General features: G+C 38.6%; 1 protein-coding gene and 1 pseudogene across 2 annotated transcripts in view; both read left to right on the top strand.

Annotated features, from left to right (window-relative positions):
* Positions 1-21,257, top strand: part of STK33 (serine/threonine kinase 33) — a 321,663-nt gene that overhangs the window by 163,033 nt on the left and 137,373 nt on the right. The gene's annotated exons all lie outside the window — the stretch shown is intronic.
* LOC128564399 (28S ribosomal protein S7, mitochondrial-like) lies at positions 5,772-21,055 on the top strand (annotated as a pseudogene).

Below are 21,257 nucleotides of genomic sequence, written 5' to 3' on the forward strand. Positions count from 1 at the left end.
GCGCCAGCGTATCTGGTTTTGGGATTTTGTGTTGTGGGCTAACCTTACTGGTGTTAGATGATATCTCAAAGTAGTTTTGATTTGCATTTCTCTGATGGTTAAGGATGATGAGCATTTTTTCATGTGTCTGTAGGCCATGCACCTGTCTTCTTCAGAGAAGTTTCTCTTCAAGTCCCTTGCCCAGCCTGAGATGAGATCACTTGTTCTTTTCTTGCTAATATGTTTGAGTTCACTGTGGATTCTGGTTATTAAACCTTTGTTGGAGCATATCCTGCAAATATCTTCTCCCATTCTGAGGGCTGTCTACTTGCTGTACTTACTGTATTCTTGGCTGTGCAGAAACTTTTTAGTTTCATCAGGTCCCAGTAGTGCATTTTTGATGCAGCTTCAATTCCCCGGAGGGTCCTTCTCAAAAAATATTCACCCAGGCCGATTTTTTCAAGAGTTTTCCCTGCGCTTTCTTCTAGTATTTTTATAGTTTCATGTTTTAAGTTTAAATAATTAATCCAGTGAGAGTCTATCTTAGTTAAAGGTGAAAGGTGTGGGTCTAGTTTCTACAGATTGCCCGCCAGTTCACCTAGCACCATTTGTTAAATAGGGAATCGTTTCCCCATTGAATGTTTTTAATTGGCTTGTCAGATATCAAATAACGGTAAGTAGTTGGGTTCATTTCTTGGTTCTCTATTCTCTTCCATATATCTACCTCTCTGTTTTTGTGCCAGTACCACGCTGTTTTCATCACTATTGATTTATAGTATAGTTTGAGGTCTGGTAGCGTAATTCTTCCTGCTTTGTTTTTATTTCTGAGTAATGTCTTGGCTATTTGAGGTTTTTTCTGATTCCATGTAAAACAGTGTATTGTTTTTTTGAGGTTTTTAAAGTATGACAAGGGAGCCTTAATAGGGATTGCATTAAAATTGTATATTGCTTTGGGTAGTATAGACATTTTGACAATGTTGATTTTTCCCAGCCATGAGCATGGTATGTTTTTCCATTTGTTAACATCTTCAGCTATTTCTTTTCTTAGAGTTTCATAGTTCTCTTTAAAGAGATCTTTCACATTCTTTGTCAGATAAACTCCCAAATATTTCATCTTCTTTGGTGCTACTGTAAATGGAATAGCGTCCTTGATTGTTTTTTCAGCTAGGCTATTGTTGGTATATATAAAGGCTACAGATTTATGGGTGTTGATTTTGTATTTTGCGACATTGTTGTATTCCTTGATCACTTCTAAGTGTTTTATAGTAGAATCCCTGGTGTTTTCCAAATATACAATCATATCATCTGCGGAGAGTGAAAGTTTGATCTCTCTGACCCTTGCCTGGTTCCTGATCTGAGTGGAAATGGTTTTGATTTAACTCCATTCAAAACGATATTGGCTGTAGGTTTGTTGTGGATGGTTTTTATTAGTCCATCTAATTTTTTACATTAGTAAGAAATGTCACTTCTATACCCATTTTCTTAAGTATTCTGATCATGAAGGGATGCTGGATATTATCAAAAGCTTTTTCTGCATCAATCGAGAGAAACATATGGTCTTTGTTTTTTAATTTATTTGTGTGCTGAATTATATTTATAGATTTACGTATATTGAACCAGCCTTGAGACCTTGGGATAAAACCCACTTGGTCATGGTTTTTAGCAGATTTGTTTGATGTGTTGCTGGATTCTGTTTGCTAGGATCTTGTTGAATATTTTTGCATCAATATTCATTAGTGATATTGGTCTATAATTTTCTTTTCTTGTTGGGTCCTTTCCTGGTTTGGGGATCAAGGTGATGTTTGCTTCATAGAATGTGTTGAGTAGTATTCCTTCTTTTTCTATATTTTGGAAAAGTTTGAGTAATATAAGTACTAGTTCCTCTTTAAAAGTTTGGTGGAATTCTGATGTGAAGCCATCTGGACCTCAGCTCTTCGCTTTAGGGAGATTTTGTATAGTTGATGCTATTTCAGTACTTGATATAGGCTGGTTCAACTTTTCTACCTTATTCTGGCTAAGTCTTGGGAGGTGGTGTGCTTCCAAGTATTTGTTGATTTTCTTCAGGTTTTCATATTTCTGAGAATAAATTTTCTTGTAGTATTCATTAAAGGATTTTTAGAATTTCTGAGGAGTCTGTTGTTACTTCATCTTTACCATTTCTGATTGATGAAATTAGAGATTTTACTGTTTTTTTCCTGGTTACGTTAGCTAAAGGTTTATCTATTTTATTGACCTTTTCGAAAAACCAACTTTTTGATTTATTGATCTGTTGTATAATTCTTTTGTTTTCAATTTCATTTAATTCTGCTCTAATTTTGGTTATTTCTTTTCTTCTGCCAGGTTTTGGATTGGAATGTTCTTCCTTCTCCAGTTGCTTGAGATGTCCCATTAAGTTGTTAACTTTTTCTTGAGGAAGGCTTGCGGTGCTATAAATTTCCCTCTTAGGACTGCCTTTGCGGTATCCCAGAGGTTCTGACAATTCGTGTCTTCATTGTCGTTTTGTTCCAAATATTTGTTTATTTACTTCTTAATCTCATCTATGACCCAGCTATCGTTCAGCATGAGGTTATTCAGTTTCCGTGTTTTTGTATGAGCACGCAGGTTCTTGTTGTTACTGAGTTCCACTTTTATTCCTTGATGGTCTGAGAAGATGAAAGGAATAATTTCTATTCTTTTAAAATTGCTGAGGTTAGATTTGTGACCTAAGATGTGATCAATTTTGGAGTATGTTCCATGAGCTGATGAGAAGAATGTGTATTCAGTTTTGTTAGGATAAAATGTTGTGTAAATATCTGTTAAATCCAACTGTTGGATGGTTAAATTTAAATCTAAAATTTCTTTGCTTATCTTCTTTTTGGAGGATCTATCCAACACCACAAAAGGGGTGTTAAAATCTCCAACTACTATGGACCTGGAGGAAATCAAGTTGCTCATGTCTGTTAGAGTTTCTCTTATAAATTGAGGTGCATTTTGGTTGTGTGCATAAATATTAATAATTGAAATCTCATCATATTGAGTCTTGCCCTTAACAAATATGTAGTGACTCTCCTTATCTTCCCTTACTTTTGTTGGTTTAAAGCCTATTATATCTGCAAATAAAATCGCAACACCTGCTTTTTTCTGTTTTCCATTTGCCTGGAATATAGATGACCATCACTTCACCCTGAGTCTATATTTATCTTTTAAGGTAAGATGAGATTCTTATATGCAGCAGATATCTGGTCTGAGTTTTTGTATCCAGTCAGCCAGCCTGTGCCTCTTTAGAGGACAGTTTAATCCGTTCACATTAATTGAGAATATTGATAGGCCTGGTATAGTTTTGGGTATTGAGTTTTTCAAAAGACCAGTGGATATTTTTAATCCTTTCACCACTGTGGAGTTTGGAATTTGATCAACAGTTTCAGAGTGAGTTTACTTTTGTGGTGGAGAGTTGTGCTGGCCATTATGGAGAATAGGTCTGAGGATATCCTGGAGAGCTGGTTTAGTTATGGCAAATTTCTTCAACATATGAATGTCATTAAAGTATTTAATTTCTCCGTCATAAATGAAACTCAGTTTAGCTGGGTTGAAAGTTATTTTGTTTTAGGAGATTAAAAGTCAATGACCACACTCTTCTGGCTTGAAAGGTTTCAGCAGAAAGATATGCAGTCATTCTAATATTCTTTCCCTTGTAGGTTATGGTTTTTTTACATCTGGCTGCTTTCAGGATTTTCTCCTTCATATTAACCTTAGTCAAGTTAATTATGATGTGTCTGGGGGATGTCTTATTTGGGTTGAGTTGTGCTGGAGTTCTGAAACTATCTGCTATCTGGATTTCAGGATGTCTTGGCATGTCTGGAAAGTTCTTTTCATAATCTTATGAAGAAGGGCCTCTGTGCCTTGTGAAGCTACTTCATCACCTTCAGAAATCCCTATGAGAAGAATATTGATTTTCTTCGAGTTATCCCAGAGCTCTCTGAGAGAATGATCTGTTTTTGCTTTCCATTTCTCTTCCTCTTTGAATGTTTGGGATCGTTCAAAGGGTTTGTCTTCAATGTCAGAAATCCTTTCTTCCGCCTGTTCCATTCTGTTACTGAGGGATTCTACTGTATTTCATATCATGTAAGGCTGCAACTTCTTTTCTCAATGTGTCTGAATCTTTGGTGAGTTTGTCTTTGATTTCATTGAATTCTTGAGACATCTTCTTAATTAATCCTACAATTTCTACCTCCATCTTTACTTCCATTCTGTTGATCTTGTTTGCAATTCAAATTCTAAATTTGATTTCAGACGTCTCAGCTATCTGTTTGTAAATGGAATCCTCTGGATTGGCTGTTTTGTCATTCCTTGGGGGAGTTGAACTGTTCTGTTTATTCATGTTGCCAGAGTTTTTCTACTGATTCCACCCCATGATTGTTTTTTAGTGTTTAGCTAGATGAGCAGGTAAGATGAAATTGGACTGGAAACTTCTATGGTTGTGGTTGACCAGCCCTTCACCTAGGAACTGGGGCTGGTGATTGCAGCTTTTCCTGTACAATTTTGCAAAGGACTGGTGCAGTACTAAAGTCTGTGACTCTAGAGGCCTGCTTGGTGTAGTGGGGGTAGGTAGCTCTGCCTTATATTCAGCTGATCTCTGTCCAATCCTAGTGAATCAGTAACTCTAGGTTGCAGTCTCAGCTTTGGTGTAATACAAGCAAGTAAGACATCCCTTCCCCCACCGGTAATATCTGGAAGAAGACAATCAAACCTTCCCACTACAGTAAAACCAGGGTCCCACCTTGGAGGATCCTCGGGTAATTTGTCCAGTTCAAGAATTCCAGACCAATTGTCCCAGACAGTCCTAACTCTCTAGCTGGAGAGTTCAAGAGGACTTCAGCTACTAGATGTTAGGGGTCTATTGGCAGCTCAAGTGTGATTTGAGCGCCTCTGGTGCTCTGAGGGGTTAGAGAGGCCCATCCAGTAGGAGGTTTAGAGACAGGGGATTGATGCCTCTTACCCTATCTTGGTCGTCCTTCACCACCGGTTTGGTTGCCCCAGTCTCTAGTATTCCCACCGGCAGTCTCTGTTAACCCAGTCTCTGTGGCCCTGTTCTGTCCAATAAGCAAATGTGCCAGGGCTATGTGCCTGCCAGAGTCAAAGTGAGGTAGTTGCCTCCTCCTCGTGGTTACCACAGTCTACCACCATCCAGCAGGGGAAGCTGAGGTCTGTCTGCCTCAGATGCTCAATGGCAGGTGAAGAAAGTTCCACCTGAGCTCAGTCCAAACCTGAGGATATCCAGACAGCAAAAGAATTTTTCCCTCAGCCACTGCACATTTGTTGCTGCTATTCTGGAGCTCTGGAATCCTTATAGGGCAAGGTATGCTTCCCTCTTGCAGGCCACAGAGTTGGGGAGATGACTCTCCAGAGTTAGACCCCAGCAGGATCACTCTACTAATGCTGAAGTTGGGTAGGAGCTGCCTCCTCTTGGGTTCGTGCACCTCAGCAGTTTCCGAGCCTCTACTCTGGTTATTCATGTTGTCAGAGTTCTTCCATTGGTTCCGCCCTAGGTTTATTTTCTACCATTTGGTTATTAGAACTGGTAGGGTGAGATTGAATTGAGGTTCCCAGGTAGTAGAGTTTATTAGCCCCTTACCAAAGCGCTAGGCTTTGTAATTGTGGCTTATCCCTTACAACCTTACAAACGTCCCTTTCAGAGTTTTGGCCTCAGACTCTGAGGACCTACTTAGTGAGATAGCGCAAGTTGGCTCTGTTTTGAAATCAGCATACCTGTACCCTATCCTAAAAAGCCATAGTATTAGAATTAAATCTCAGCTATGGGAGATACAGACAGTAGCAGCACCCCGCCCCCACCATCCAGTTCTTTTCTGCTACAGAACTTTGGAGGTCAACCTCAGAGTGTCCCTGGGTGGACAACCCCAGATATGTGCTCCAATCAGATTGTCTCAAGCAGTTCAAACCCCGCTCAACAGAGAGGGATCCAAGGGTTTCCAAGTATGGATAGAAATCCTCAGTCACTTCCGTCCCACAACCCTGAGGGTTGGCACCCGGTCCGCTCTGTTAAGCCCCGTATTGCCTGTCAAATTCGCTACTGGGTGTAAACAGCCCTGTTCCCTGGCACATCAAAGCCAGAAGTCTGGGACCTTGCCTACCAGGCTCAGTTTGCACTGGGCATCCATGCTTCTACTCACCAGCTCAGTTGGAGCCAGGGGTTCATGCCCTGCCCACTGATCTCAGTCCACACCCAACAAACCTCTGCTTGCAGGCCAAATTGGAGCTGGGGACCACACCCTGCACTTTGGTCTCAGTCCAGCAGTCCCAGTTGGAGTCGGAGGAGCATAACCCGCCAGCTGGTCTCAGTCCACACCTGGCAAGCCTCTGCTCACTGGCTCTGTTGGAGTCAGGGGACCATGCCCTATTCTGGTCTCAGTCCATAGCCGGCCAGCCTCTGCTCCCTGGCCCAAGTGGAGGTGGGGACCAGCCCTGCCCGCTGAACTCAGTCAACAGTGGGCAACCACCCACCTGCTTGTGGGCACCATCAGAGCCAGGGGTTCTGCACTCCCTCTTGTTAGACAGCTTGAACTGAGGGTCAACATCACCACTGGCTGGGCAAAATCATAACCAGGGGACTGCTTCTCTTCCCCGCAAGTGTCCCTTTCTTCCCCACTAGTCATAGATTCCGTCCTGATGTTCAGAGATCCACACTATGCTCAGATCTCTCAGGAAAAGACCAAACATTCTGGGCTGTGCAGGAAGCAGAATTTCAGTAGACTGGGAGTTCAGAATTGTGGGGGAAAATATTTATTCAATTTTATGCCAGGTTGGGGTGGTGTCTAGGTTAACAAGTGGGACCTCCCAGAAGAAAGAGACCTAGTGTTTAGCAGCTCTCTCCAGTGTGGTAAAATAATCGGTCTTTTGTTTCCTGCTTGCTTGCAGAGAGCCTGTGTGGGCCTCCTGCTTGGGGGAGGGGGTCTCCCATCCTCTAGACCGCAGGGGTCCTCAAACTGCGGCCCCACGGGCCATATGCGGGGGTGTGATTGTATTTGTTCCTGTTTTGTTTTTTTACTTCAAAATAAGATATGTGCAGTGTGCATAGGAATTTGTTCATAGTTTTTTTTTTTTAAACTATAGTCCAGCCCTCCAACAGTCTGAGGGATAGTGAACTGAACCCCTGTTTAAAAAGTTTGAGGACGCCTGCTCTAGATGATAGGCTTTGTACCTGTAATTTGTTTTCTTAAATGCTCTTCCTTGTAGTTACAGCTTGCCAAACTTCTTTCTTGGCTCAGCTCCCTACTTTTGGCTTCATAGAGTCCGATTCTGTCCAGTTTTTGTCCCTCTGGTCAGGAACCTCTGCCGAGGGTTGCTACTAGTTGGCCATCTTCCCAGAATTCCTTATAAAACTATTATATATGTTTATTAGTGATGAGAAAGTATATGGTATTTTGTAGTTTCCTTTTGAAAATTATTTGTGCCTGTCGTGACTCAAAAACCTAAGCTCTCCTAAATAGACTTTATTGTTCACTTGGTAAAAGCTGGTAAATATAGGCCTGCTTATTACTGTGAGCCTAGCCTTGTATTTTCTTTGAGATTCAGTGACTGAATTCTGGTTACCTTTTCTAGTCAACCTTTTTTTTTTTTTTTTTTTAATCATAAGAATAAAATTACATAGATTCTATTAGCTTTCACAAAGATGTTTCTACTCTGGAATTTTCACTATAAAGTGACCAATTTAAATTTGCGCTATTTTCTGTTTGTAGTATCATGAAAGATCTGACTTGAGTAAAGTCTGGCTGATTTTAGTACAGTTTGATTTGGTTACTTTTAATCAAACAGATTTATGACTATATGACTAACTATTGCTATCTGGTTAAAAAGTATATTTTGAAACAGTATATTGAAGGCCTGTGTAACATTTTTATTGTTTCATCACTGACACATGAAAAGAGAATCATTAATCACTTTGCAGAAGAGATTTGGAAACTCATATTTTTAGACATTCATATTCTTCTTCATGGACTTTTCAGAAATAATCAACTTACAGCAACTGCTCCCCAAACTATTCTGGTATTTGTTAAATGGACATGTAGTTGGATACAGTATTACTATATAAAAATAGCTTTCAGTTTAGTTTTAATCAGAATCGATCTATTTTAGGAAATAAAATTTAATATTAATACTGGTTTTCAAATGTTACAGAAGATATTTTTAATCTTCCTAATAAAGAACTCATGATTTCCTTTTTAACTGGGGAAAGAAACCCTGTTCCCCAAAGCAAAATCCTATCTCTTTTCAGTTGCCTTTACAAATCTTGAACCTAGGCTCAGCACAGTAGTTATGGTGCCGGCCACATGAACTGAAGCTGGTGGGTTCGAACCTGGCCTAGGCCAGCTAAAACAACAATGACAACTGCAACAACAACAACAACAAAATAGCCAGGCATTGTGGCAGGTGCCTGTAGTCCCACCTTCTTGGGAGGCTGAGGCAAGAGAATTGCTTAGGCCCTAGAGTTTGAGGTTGCTGTCAGTTGTGATGCCATGGCACTCTACTGAGGGCGACATAGTGACACTCTGTGTTAAAAAAATAATAATAATCTTGAACCTGTCAGTGAAATTGTATAATCTACTAATACGCCTAAGACTTATTGTCTTTTCTTGGGCAACAGTATCACCAAATGATGGACTCATCAATTTTAATCACATTGTTTTTACAGTTCCATTGCTAGGTTTCAAAAACTCACCAAATAAATAAATCTGTGGCTATAGATGCCTCCTTTATCTGAAAACCTAATCATTCATATACTATTGCTTCTTAATCAGTTGTTAAGACATAATATGGACTAGTAATATTTGTATTTGATAGATTGTCATCTTGGCTAAAATAAATAATGATATTTAGCATTTACATATTAAAAATGCTTACAAACATGATAGTTGGGTACCTTGTAGCATTCAGAATTTAGCATGTGAATTGTAACACATTTCTGGGTTTTAGTCTCTTATGCCATTCCTTCTTTATCTAGAGCAGCGGTTCTCAACCTGTGGGTCAAGAACCACAGGAACTGTATTAAAGGGTCATGGCACTAGGAAAGTTGAGAACCACTGATCTAGAGCAAATTTCCATAGGATTGTATTTTAAGCTGGCTATGAGCTAACTAGATGGCAGTTTGTATCTTGGAATCCATATAGAGCAGTGAGTGGTTCTTAACCTGTGGGTCGCAACCCATGGGAACTATATTAAAGGGTCGCGGCATTAGGAAAGTTGAGAACCACTGATATAGTACAATATTTGGCATGCTGGGTTGAGAGGTTATGACTTATAAAATGCTTTTCTGATACTACCATTGGGTTTGGCAGAGTTGCATAACAATAAAAGTCTCCATTTATTAAGAGTTTAAAATGTACCAGGACTTTGTATATATTATATCCTAACCCTAAAACAATTCTGCTATGCAGGTATATAGACACCTTCTATATGCATTATACGTGTGAATGCTGAGACCAGATGGGTTAAGTAACTAGCAAGGCATTTGGGTCTTGGCCTAACAATAAAGTTTGCATTCTTTCTCATTTAGGAAGAACATACACAATTTCTTTTCAAGTTTCTGAACATGTAAAATGATATAAAATTGTCTCAGAAGACTTCTGAGATTTTAATGCTCAGAAATTATTTAGAAATTTGGGGTCTTTAGACTGTCAAACAGTAAAACATCAGTGTTCCATTTCTTAGAAATAATGTAGATTAATTGGCAATACTGCTGAATTTGGAGTAGGGGTGTGTGTGTGCGTGTATGTGTGTAAAATGAAGAACTCAATACTTCACCGTGGAAGTTAAAATGAGAAGCTTCCTTTGGTATTTTTTGTTATTTTGGCACCAGTTAGAAATAAGCCATATTCTATCATGTTGAAACATTGACTACAGTGAGTTTGTCATACTAAATTCTAATATGTTCATATGGTAGTAGATTTGCATTGATTGCACTGGCTGGAGCCTGTTCTTCATACTTTTAAACTTTATAGTTTACATTTTCAGTGGATATTGATGCACTGTGCCCCTCCACTGCAGAGCTTCAAATGCTTGCTGGAAGAGTTAGTGTTGGCCATTTGGTGGTCATTCTCTGTTACTTAAATCTGTGGCTGATAAGTGTCGGTGCTGGAAGACTATTTCATTGCAGCAGCCTGTTCTTGGAAGCTCTCTCAGAACAAAAGTCTCATGTCCCCCTCCACTCTATGCATCCTTTGTGCCTGGTAGAACCACTGTTCTTCAGGTAAGACACTTTTGTTGAACTTCAGTCTTTTCTGGAAGTGCTTCGTCCCTCATCTCATCCCAGGAGAAACCTGGCTTTCTCTCTTCTGTTGTTCTAGCCTTCAAATAGAAACCACCTTTTCCATTCCTCTGGAGCCACAGTCTCAGGATCTTTGCATGTGCTTGTGTCTTTGCCTGAAAAGCCTTTCCTTGAGCTATTCACTAGGTGAATGCCAACTCATTCGGAGATTTAGTTTGAGTAGTACCTGACCATTGAAACCTTCAGTGACCATTTCTCTCACCAACTGAGTAGTAACTTCTAGTGATAATAGGTGCCAGGCAAAGTACTAGGCACTTTACAAGTGTTTTCTAGTTAGTCTTTATAACAATTGCATAAGATAGTTACTGCTGTTATCTCCACTCTACATATGGGAAAACTAGGCAAGTAAGTGGTAGGGATAGAATTCAAATCCTAGTATCTCTTATTCTAAATATTATGTTTTCCATTAGATCATGTTACTTCCCTGGTCATTCCCTCTGTATCACTTTTGTACTTTGTATGTACTTATTATCCTTATCATAATCATTATTATTAAGTTATATGTCTTGATAGTCTCTTTATCTAACACAATTCAATCCTTAGTGTACTGCAGCTATTAAAATACTTGCTGATGGAGGGAGGGTAATGGGTGGGGCCACATCTATGGTGCATCTTAGAATGGGTACAGGCGATTGCACTAATGTACACAGCTATGATTTAACAATAAAAAAAAGAAAAAAATACTTGCTGAACATGTATACAGCTATGATTTAATAATAAAATAAAAAAAAATACTTGCTGAACATGTATGTAAACTGTCAGATGACTAGATTCTCATTTGGCCTAGGTTTCCTACTTGGACCTCTTATACTCTTTGTTTGACTCCTAGCTACTCTCTGATACCCTTATTGACCAGACTTATAGAAAACTTATCATTAAGTGCCTTTTAGTGTTGGTGCCAGACCCAGACTCTTCCCATGTCTTTCCTGTTTTGCTGAAATTAACAGCCATGCCACATTGATTCCTCAGATATAACATTCCAAATGCCTTTTTTTTTTTTGTAGAGACAGAGTCTCACTTTATGGCCCTCAGTAGAGTGCCGTGGCCTCACACAGCTCACAGCAACCTCCAACTCCTGGGCTTAAGCGATTCTCCTGCCTCAGCCTCCCGAGTAGCTGGGACTACAGGCGCCTGCCACAACGCCCAGCTATTTTTTGGTTGCAGTTCAGCTGGGGCCGGGTTTGAACCCGTCACCCTCGGTATATGGGGCCGGCGCCTTACAGACTGAGCCACAGGTGCCGCCCCCAAATGCTTTTATTCTGGCTGTAAGTCTGAGGTCTGTGTGCTGTGGATAAATGGCCCACACTAGGATGGAAGGACACAGATTTTCCAGAAAAGAGGCATCCTTACTGGAGGTAATGTGGCTAGCAAGGGCCCCTTATACCTTCAATGAAATTTTTGGTCTTGGCTATGATGTACATGTTTTATCATGAAAGAAAATTGAATCAGTGATTGCTAGGTATAACATCTGCCAAAAATAGTGATCTTTTATTGAATAAGAGTAATATTCTTAGTAATAAAGCTTATTATGATCATGCCTGTAGTTGTTGGAAACTAGGTAAGGCCAGCAGAAAACATTTGGGTTTCACATTATGATCTATCGCCAAAATAAAATAAATACATATTTGTTTGTTTGTTTATTTATTTATTTTTTGCAGTTTTGGGCCAGGACCAGGCTTCAACCCGCCACCCCTGGTATACGGGGCCGGTGCCCTACTCCTTGAGCCACAGGTGCTGCCCATAAATACATGTTTATATCCTTCTAGGCTCTTGAAAACCAGGAATCTTGACTAGAACATACAGATAGAAGTGAAGTTATAACATCTTGTCTGTCAAGGAACCTTTCAGAATCAAGTGGAAATTTAGCCTGATTTAAATGAGGTGAGAAGTTTTGGTCTGCTCTGGAATGAAAGCTGCAGGATGGAAAGAGGTATGATTTGTGGTATGGTTTTTTGGCCTGGAAACTTCACAAGTATATTTTGACTTTGTTTACATGTCAGGCCATTGGCTGTCTTACATTAGGCACATGCTGGATATTGTATTTATAATTTCCAAAGCACTATTTCCATCAACCAGGGAATTACTTTCAGGCAATAATCCTAATTTAATGGAGGTCTTTTGTTGGACATAAGATGACAAAGTGAACAGGACATGGTTCCTGCCCTGTAGAGGCTCACAGTTCAGAGAAGTAGTTTTTGTTGTTCTCTGTTTTTATTAAACTTATGTTATTCTGCTAAAACTTGAGAAAAGCATCTTGCAGTCTGTTGCCAGTGTTTTCTTGTAGATTGTTTGGAGTTGTACAGTTTGTAGAGGTCTGGCCATAGGGTAAAAGTTGCCTGAATCTCTTTAAACAATGCTTCTAGTCTTTGAAAATGATCTTGAGGGTCAGGATGCCTTTTCTCATATGGTAGGAAACATCTGAGCCAGAGCATTGTATCACATATTTTCTTTTTTTTTTTTTTTGAGAATTTTATTTTTTTTTATTTTTTTTTTATTAAATCATAACTGTATACATTGATATGATCATGGGGCATCATACACTCGCTTCATAAACCATTTGACACATTTTTATCACAGTGGTTAACATAGACTTTCCGGCGTTATCTCAGTTACTGTGCCAAAACATTTACATTCTACATTTACCAAGTTTCGCAAATACCCCTGTAATATGCACCACAGGTGTGATCCCACCAATCCCCTACCCTCTACCCACCCCCCCCTTTCCCACTTCCCCCTATTGTTAAGTTGTAGCTGGGTTATAGCTTTCATGTGAGAGTCCCAAATTAGTTTCATAGTAGGGCTGTGTACATTGGGTACTTTTTCTTCCATTCTTGGGATACTTTACTAAGAAGAATATGTTCCAGCTCCATCCATGTAAACGTGAAAGAGGTAAAGTCTCCATCTTTCTTTAAGGCTGCATAGTATTCCATGGTATACATATACCACAATTTATTAATCCATTCGTGGATCGATGGGCACTTGGGCTTTTTCCATGACATAGCTATTATGAATTGGGCTGCAATAAACATTCTGGTACAAATATCTTTGTTATGTTGTGATTTTTGGTCTTCTGGGTATATGCCCAGCAGAGGAATTACAGGATTGAATGGCAGATCTATTTTTAGATCTCTGAGTGCGTGGATGCGGAGAAAAGGGAACACTTCTGCACTGCTGGTGGGAATGCAAATTAATACATTCCTTTTGGAAGGATATATGGAGAACACATATTTTCTTTTTTTTTTTTTGTAGAGACAGAGTCTCACTTTATGGCCCTCGGTAGAGTGCCGTGGCCTCACACAGCTCACAGCAACCTCCAACTCCTGGGCTCAAGCGATTCTCTTGCCTCAGCCTCCCGAGTAGCTGGGACTACAGGCGCCCACCACAACGCCCGGCTATTTTTTTTTTTTTGGTTGCAGTTTGGCCGGGGCCGGGTTTGAACCCGCCACCCTCAGTATATGGGGCCGGCACCTTACCGACTGAGCCACAGGCGCCGCCCAAGAACACATATTTTCTTAACTGAGCAGTTTCATGGAAAGTTGCTGGCTTTGGGAAGTTCCTCTCCTGTGAATATTTGACAGAGAATAGGCACTCTGACCACAGAATTTTATTTTAATATATTTTATTAATACAAAAATTTTAATTAGTGCTTGATAAAGCTAGAAAACCTCTCAAATTTGCCATCAAATTCGTGATGTTACTGTTACTTGCTTGTTGAATTAAGATGCCTGAGTATTGCAAAAATTTTGTTTTTGAAGGCTTCTTGGCTGGAGACAGCTGAATGTTCATGCCGTGATTGCCAGAATGGTTCTACTTCTCTTCTAGAATAGCGATTCTCAACCTCTGGGTTACGACCCACAGGAACTGTATTAAAGGGTCATGGCATTAGGAAGGTTGAGAACCACTGTTCTAGAACCTCTTGGCAGTATCATGTATCTGTCTGCTTTAGCTGCATGTGGGCCTGCTTTTTCACTTTTTACCCTATTATTTTCTGATTTCATAAGGGGAAAGGAGATCTTACTTCCTTTTTCTTACAACATTTTTTCTTCTACTTTTTAGCTTTTTCTTTTCTGGGCAGGACCCTACACTTTAGCATATCTGAGCTTCTAGCTCATCCTCTTCTACCATCTTACTACTTTCCCACCCTCCCACCCCCCGACCCCTGTAGTAAATTCTGAGAATGCCGCTCTGTTACAGGTGCAATTCACATTGGCTGAGGTGAATTTTAGGGCTGTATCTTGTTTGGCTTGGCCTAGACCCCCTTTATAATATTGAAACCTTCACAATGGAGGTAAAGTCCACCACCATGTTACTTCCTTTGAATGTCTGCTACGTATCAGATGATTGTTAGCAGGAGTTATTCATCTTCTTTGGGGGCTAGAAGGAACCTCAATACATTCTAGCCTCTGCTTAAATCTCCCTCATCCTGCCAACTGACCTTCCGAGCTTTAGTTGAACAGTGACTGAGATAGTCTTTCCTTTTATCTTTGATAGCTGTAAATGTTTGGAAACCCTTTATATTGAAATGAAATTTGAAATTGGTATGCACTCTCTCTTCAAATCACATGGAAATCTAATCCCTTATGCCTAATCCTCTTTAGATCTATGAAGAGAATTCTCACATGCCCTTTGGGACATCCCTCCTCCACATGATCATCTCCTCTCTTTGGTGACTTTCTCTATATATCCACCTGTTTCTCTGCCTAAGTAATTTGTGATTCTGGCTCTTTCCCACAGATCAACCCTTGGAAATTTTCATTGAGGGCCTTTTATGTACAAGGAAGGGTCCATGTTGTTTAGGGAGAAAAGACTGGTAACAACAGGGAAGAATCGGGGACAGGATATCTAGTTTTATTCAGCCTCTTTGAGCTGAAATTTCTGTTCTTACCATAAACTGTCAGTATGGGAACCACATTTAAGACTGTTATTCAATATTATAGCTTAATCATCGAGGAACATTTATTCAAAGTAAAATGGAAAATGAGACTAATAGCACACACCCACTATTAAACATTTAAAAAATTTCTAAAATAATGTAAATTTTAAATATAATTTTTTTATAAGACAGTATGGACTTATTTCCCTCCCTAATCATGCCCTTAATTGAATTTGTAAACAAGTGTTCATTTACAATCTAAGAACATGATCTTGAAAACTCATTTGGCCCCTCTTTAGGCTCTGTAAACATTTTAAGGAAAACATTCAGTCTGTTAGCCTGCTCTGCATAATGTCAGACAATTCATATGATTTTTTTTTTTTCACTTAAATAGAACACTTTTTATTGAATTGATTGTTTAGGTTCCTTGTAGACACAGTCTTAGCAAAGAAAACTGAAAAATTGCTTTGGGGGAAGAAAATTGTAGCTAGTTAATATCTTGTAAAACCATTCTTGTGTTCATTTTCTTGAGGAAATTGCTGTAAGTGTATCATCTAGGGCCAATATGTAAGAGACCTTTTATGATTAAATAAAAGCTCAGAGATTTTCAGTATCGGAGTTGTTTTATTGACTTCCCTTATTTCTGGAAATAAAATGAAAACCTTTAGCCAAAGGAAGTTCATGTATTAGTTAAATACTGACATGATTTGAATTTATTTTGTTTGTTTATATTATGTATAATACTTATATGTGTCCAGTTTTGGGAGACACAAAAATATTATTATATTAGAAGCTTTGGTTTTCAGATATATCTTTTGATATCTAAAGTCCTGTTTAAATATAATTCCATGATTCTATAGAAGAAGAGCTATTAATCTCTGTGTTTACATAAAGATGGGTTTGTAACACTTGATTAATTTTATATCTCTAAAATATGAATGACATCCTTTGGCCTGTTAGATAGTAGATTTGTTTTAGTAACAAATCTTTTAGATCAACTCATTAATGAGAAAGAAATAAATGTGATTAAACATTTGTTCTATTTTGGTTTTTGTTTAAGCTAAAATAATTAGAATTCAGCCAGCCAAAGAGAAGTTAAATTTGAAATCTAATTCTTGTCAAGAAATTTTGCATGCAGCCATTCAACCTATTGTTTTAGAATTGCTGTTGTAAGAAAGTAGAACATCCTTTGGCAAAGGTAGTGGTTGGCAGGCTGAAGAGCAAGAATGAACTCCTCGATGAGTAGTAGGAATTCCCATGCTTTCTGAATATAGATACCAAATACTTCTATGACAACTGATGAATCACGAAACTGGAGCAAGAAAGTACTCAGTAGTCTATGACAATGTTAGTGATGTTATGATGATGATTTATTGAGAAATTGATGAAAAATTTTAAGAAATGCTTTCTGAAAAAAGATAAGAAAGGAATAATTGTTTTTAGATTTTCCCAAATCCACCTTAAATGAAAACTGTAATATATAAAATTGAAAATTTGTTGACTATGTATTTTTTTGCATATATGTATTTTATAAAACTTAAAGGATACAGTAAGCATGCTTTTAGGAGTACTGTTTATAATAAAGGAACTCAGCTACAGATTAAATAAACCTTTACATTGTGAACACTTTTTCTGTTGTTTTTTTTTTTTTAATAAAAAGTACCATAAAATCAGATGTCCTTGTGGTATGAACAAAATTATGACTTGTGTATCTGACATGTCTATACCTGCACTATTTTTCCTGAACATAGAGGTTGTTGTTTGCAGATCTACCTCACAGATCTGAGTCATTGTTGGTTATAAAGCTTTACATTTTACCTGAAATGCAAAATATTTTTTTCTAGGCTCAAAGTTAAATCATTTTCCAAAGTGTATAGGGGCATATTCTGAGTTTTCTTTGTCTTGCTACATATACTTGAACAAGGTCAAGCATTTGTAAGAGGAGTGTGTGTGTGTGTGTGTGTTTGTGTGTATGTGCTTAGTGGCATCAGATGCTTTCTTTTTCTATTTGTCTGGAAGGTATTTATGATGTGCTTGTCCCCAGGCTTTTCATTTGAAGTTTTTTTTTAAGATAATTAAATGATTAAATTTTTTTTTGAAACAGAGTCTCATTTTCTTGCCCCTGTTAGAGTAGCGTGACATCATAGCTCACAGCAACCTCAAACTCCTGGGCTCAAGTGATCCTTTTGCCTTGGCCTCCTGAGTAGCTGGTATTACAGGCGCCTGCCACAACACCTGGATATTTTTAGAGATGGGGTCTCATTCTTACGCAGGCTGGTCTCAAACTGGCAATCACCTGCTTTGGCCTCCCAGAGTACATTTTAAGTTTTAATCACAGTAGAAGAATTTTTTCCCACTACTTTGATGAAAGGTTCTACTTAATTGAGGTGACTTACCTATTATTTTTAAATCTAAGAATCTTTGAATATACTGTATCCATTACCTGTGGTAAGTATAAGTACAGTATTTAGGATTTTAAAATGTATTCACAAATGAGATTGACCTATAGTTTCTCCTTTTGGGGAATACTGCCATTGTCAGATTTTGATTATTCTAACTGAAAAAAATGAACTGGCTTTGCATTGCCCTGGAACAGTTTATGTGGGAATCATTTGTTCACTAAAAGTAGGAAAGAATTCTTTATAAACCTTTCTGAGTAAATAAGTGCTATGAAGAAAAATAAAGCAAAGTGAGGGGGCAGAGTGAAAAGGACTGCTGTTTTAGGTGAAGTGAGCAGAAACTATAGTATAATCAAATGAAAAAGCAGACCATGTCAGTGTTTTGAGGCAGAAGAAACAGAAGAGCAAAAGCCTTGAGAAAGGAGTATGCTTGGCACATTTCATGAGCATCAAGGAGACTAAGTGGGTGGGTGGGTAGGTAAGATGAAATCTGAGAGGTAGTGAAGATTTATATGGGGACTTATAGGCAAAATTCAACAAAAACTGCATTTCTTTGTCATTCTGTTCACCTTAGATTTTGTTCCTTAACTGTTTTTCTGTCTTGATTTGACTGTTCACTTAGATTTTTATCCTTTCTTTTTTTGATTTTAGTAAAGGTTTAAGAATATAAATTTTCTTTTAATTACAGCTTTGCCTGCATTCTGTAAGCTTAATAGCCATAAATCATATTCCTAATCTAAAAGGGAAGCTGAGAATGTACGATGTTAGAAGACAAAGAACAAAATGAATGTTGTTTGTGTTTGGCAAATGGGTAACAATATTATCTTTACCAATATTTGTATTGTAGGGGAAAATATTTGAAAACCATACATTGATGCCCTAAACAAAATCAGAATTCTACTAGTAAGGAAGAATGAAAGAATAAATATTAGATTAACTATTAGCACTATCTTTTAAAAATTCTATGAGTCTGGCAGATTTTCCATATAGCTTCTCATACTACATAGAGGTACCAAATTTATTTCATAAATTGTATGAAAACCTCTATCAAAACCTGAAAAACGATTGCTAAAAAGAATTATATACCAGTTCTTACGAATATAATTATGAAAACTCAAAACATAAATATGCCAATTTTACAGTACATTAAAAGAATCATTCATCAGGTCACATAGGATTCATACTGTAAATGCAAGAATGCTTTAATATTAGGAAAGCTTTTAGTACTATACAGTATCTCAACAGATCCAATAAGAAAAAAATTATCACAATTGATAAGGATTTGATAAAACTCAGCACTCTTTTCTGACTAAAAAATCAATCTTAGCTAATAACTAAGACTAGAAAGATAGTTCTTTAATGAAATAAAATCATCTAATTTCCTATTCTGGTGAAATTTATTGCAGTTCAAAGGATAAAGATATATTCCATATATCTCCAGCCTTATCAGTATGTGACTACAAAATATACTTGTAAAGACTTTCTGTAATGGTATAACATAAAATCATAATATTGTACTCCCTATTACTTCTGTAAGTTTCTCAAGCTACTTTCCTATATGCAGTGGAGAGCACATTCCTATCTTTTCCTTCAGATCAGATCTTTCCAAGTTGCCACCATACAACTGCCAATGACCCTACTTAGAATTTTGGCATACCTATTTTAGACTTAGGAAAAAATAGCACCCACTTATTTTTATTTTTGCTGAGTAGAAAATGAAGATACTTCTGATATTGTCTTTGAACTTTTAGAATTAGGTAGTTCTATAAAATCAAATTAGCCACCCCTTTGTGAAGTGCATTTTAGGAATTTTCTCTAAAAGTAAATAGACTACAGGCTGGGTATAGTGGCTCACACATGTAATCCTAACATTTTGGGAAGCCAAGGTGGGAGGGTTGCTTGAGCCCAGGAGTTTGAGGTTACAGTGAGCTGTAATGAGGTAACTGCAGTCTTGCCAGGGCAACACAGTACGAGACCTTGTCTCAAATACCTAAATAAATAAATAAAGATTTAAATTTTTAAATCACAGAAATGTATGTTTTACACCAATATTTTAAGCCCTTTTTAAAATCCCCATTTACATTAAGAACTACATTTTATACTGTGACTAAGTAAACACACACACATAATACGTCTATATATAATTAAAGCTTTCACAGAACTTACCAATGATGTATACAAAATACTCTTGATATTATATAGTCTAGTCTGTTTTTAAAAGTAGCTATCAATCCACCAAACTGACTTCATAACCCACCACTGCAGTTTGATAAGGCACTGTTTTGGGGTTGCTAGAGGCAGAAGGAGGAAGCTGGGCAGGAGATACTGGGTGGTCAGCAGCTAGCTCATCACTATTCGTGGGTTCCTTTGGTCCTGCCTCATTTCTCCCTGGAAAGGGAGGGAGGTTTTGACATTGAGAGGGAGACACCACTGCCCTAGTTCCAAGCTTGAAGTCACAAGGACTTCTTGCAAACTTGTGTGATGAGGAGACTCAGATGTTGGCCTCAGCTGCTAGTCTGAACTCAGCAGATTGGCCCATGAAAACTTCCATATTGAGATGCACTGATTGTTCTGGGCTTGGCAGCAAGGAAGAGGACAGGTACTGAAAATCCTACAACCGTAAAAGCAGACTGAAAGACGACAAAGAAGCTAAAGATGGGTGATGGAGAAAGGTATAACATTCTAGCCCCTCAATCTAGAAATGTTAGTGAGAACCAACAACAGTTTAATAGAAGACTAAGGATCAGAATTCCTAGATGAAAACTGTTCTAAGAAAAAAGAAATAGGGACTGTGCAAGGGTGGTCAGGCCTGGCGCTGGGCATACTGTGTGTTGTCTTCCAAGGGTAACCCAGGTGTGGTGGAGCCGCTATGGTCCTAAGTACAGGGATCGTAAGATTGACAAGGAACATTTCCACAAGCCTGTGGCCGAGCTAACTGAAGAGGAGAAGTATGATCGGGAGCTCAAGAAGACTTAATTTACTAAAGCTGCTCCAGTGACGAAAACAAGCTCTGTTTTTGAAGACCCAGTGATCAGTAAATTCACCAACATGATGATGAAAGGAGAAAAAAATAATAGCAAGATCCCTCATGACAAAGATTCTGGAAGCTGTGAAAAGGAAGCAATTTGAGAAGCATCATGCTGCTTCTGCAGAGGAACAGGCAGCCATTGAATGCAACCCATACACCATCTTCCACTAAGCACTAAAAAATTGTGAGCCTGTGATTGGGCTGGTACCGAACCTCAAGGGTGGCCACTTCTACCAGTTCCCTGTGCTCCAACATGACCAATGCCGCTGCTTCTTGGCCATGAAGTGGATGATCACTGAATGCTAGGAAAAGAAGCACCAGCAAACATGATGCCTAAGAAGCTGTCACATGAGCTGCTGGAGGCTTTTCACAACAAGGGCCCTGTGGTCAAGAGGAAGCACCACATGCACAAGATGGCAGAGGCCAACCATGCCCTGGCCCACTACTGCTGTTGGTAGCGGTTCCAGAGAGCCCAGGGCCCTCTGCTGCAAGGAAGTGTGAGCCACTGCCACACTGAAAGATACCTGTGGGCTAAGGATGTATAGTTCCTTTTTTAAAGGTGGGCAGCCCTCATAAGAGGGATGGAACAGCATGTGAATTGTCTGATAATCCTTTCTTTTGGGTTAGAACTTGTTCTACCTGCTCCATCCCTTGTTAAGA

Source organism: Nycticebus coucang, chromosome 14 (assembly GCF_027406575.1).
Source record: "Nycticebus coucang isolate mNycCou1 chromosome 14, mNycCou1.pri, whole genome shotgun sequence".
Lineage (NCBI taxonomy): Eukaryota > Metazoa > Chordata > Mammalia > Primates > Lorisidae > Nycticebus > Nycticebus coucang.